A 1,336-nucleotide genomic window follows, 5' to 3' on the forward strand; every position below is an offset into this window, starting at 1 on the left:
TCCTTCTCTTCCCTATTTCAAGCTGTCCAAGGACAATCTCCTGTTAAGCCACTTGTGTGCCCACACATAATTCAGACTGTTATCTCGGAAAAAATGTGGTCTGGGCCTTTGTGGCTCGTGTCTCTCATCCGGCTGAATACAACGGACTAATAATTGAAGATTAGCCGAGGGAGGATGGATGGTCGTAAAGTTGTGACCCTCTAGCAGCCTTGTTGGCTCTGAGATTTTGGTTGGTGCGTTAGAGCGGTGCTGTTCCCTTGATGACAAATAGATAATAACTGGTCAGTGTGGCCTGAGGGTGATATGATGGAGGGGAAGAAATTATTTTATGCTCAACAGCTTCAGGCTTACGGCTGTAAAGATGCAAGATAATGTACTATACAGTCCTACAGCTCACAGCTGTAAGAGTCTCTATAGGGCTTACAGCTGTAAAGATGCAATCTAATGTACTGTACAGTACCATAGCCCTATAGAGTCTCTTTGACAAAACAATAGTGACTCAAGGCCCACTTACTATCTTTCTCCAGTGCTTTCAACGCATGCTTAGTTTTTAGGGAGATGGATCTGATCCTGCAAGCTCAGTAGCTGTTATGATTTTATGAAATTAATCTCCATCACAATGAAGACCTTCAAAAGCTTTTGAAGCCAATTCTGAGAACACAGCATCTGTATATTTTTTATTTCTCTCTATATACAGTATGAAGGGTTCTTTTGCAAAATGATATTTTTGAATTAGTTAGTTTTCCCAAATTATGTATTCTTTGGTGTTTCAAACTAAATACGCCTGTCTGTCTATCTATCTGCCTCTCTGCAAACTAGTGTGGTTGCTACGGAGGTGCAGTGCCTTCTCCAAAGTAAGAAAGGACTTTATAGGATCATGACTTGCATATCTCATAATTATGATTTACTATCTCATGCGTATGAGAAAATAATCGATTATGTGCTTTCCATCATATCATATGATTTCAGCAGATGGAGTTTTCCCATTTTAAACGAACGTGTAGATGTTCAAATTTCCATTTTTCCTCATGTGTGTGTGATTTGACAGAAGGAATGGACCTTCAGTCTCAACCTATTATGCTGACATACCGAACGAGAAGTCCTAAAAAAAAATTGAAATTTAAACGTACAAATTCATTACTCCGTCCTACATTTAGCCAAACTCCATCTTGAGGAAATGTGTATAATTATATAAACAAAAGCTAAAAAACTAAAACTAAATGGGCCTGTTTGTTGTTTTGTGAGCAGTTGCCAAGATCAAGAATGAACTTTCAGTATCTTATTAGTATATGCACACACACACACACACACACACACACACACACACACACACACA

At 38.8% G+C, this 1,336-nt stretch overlaps 1 protein-coding gene and 1 long non-coding RNA gene across 4 annotated transcripts in view; both read right to left on the minus strand.

The window, feature by feature from the left end:
* map1aa (microtubule-associated protein 1Aa) overlaps positions 1–1,336 on the minus strand; it is a 41,637-nt gene that overhangs the window by 14,671 nt on the left and 25,630 nt on the right. The window lies entirely within an intron of this gene.
* Positions 1–1,336, minus strand: part of LOC116687307 (uncharacterized) — a 19,193-nt gene that overhangs the window by 705 nt on the left and 17,152 nt on the right. The gene's annotated exons all lie outside the window — the stretch shown is intronic.

Source organism: Etheostoma spectabile, chromosome 1, assembly GCF_008692095.1.
Source record: "Etheostoma spectabile isolate EspeVRDwgs_2016 chromosome 1, UIUC_Espe_1.0, whole genome shotgun sequence".
NCBI lineage: Eukaryota > Metazoa > Chordata > Actinopteri > Perciformes > Percidae > Etheostoma > Etheostoma spectabile.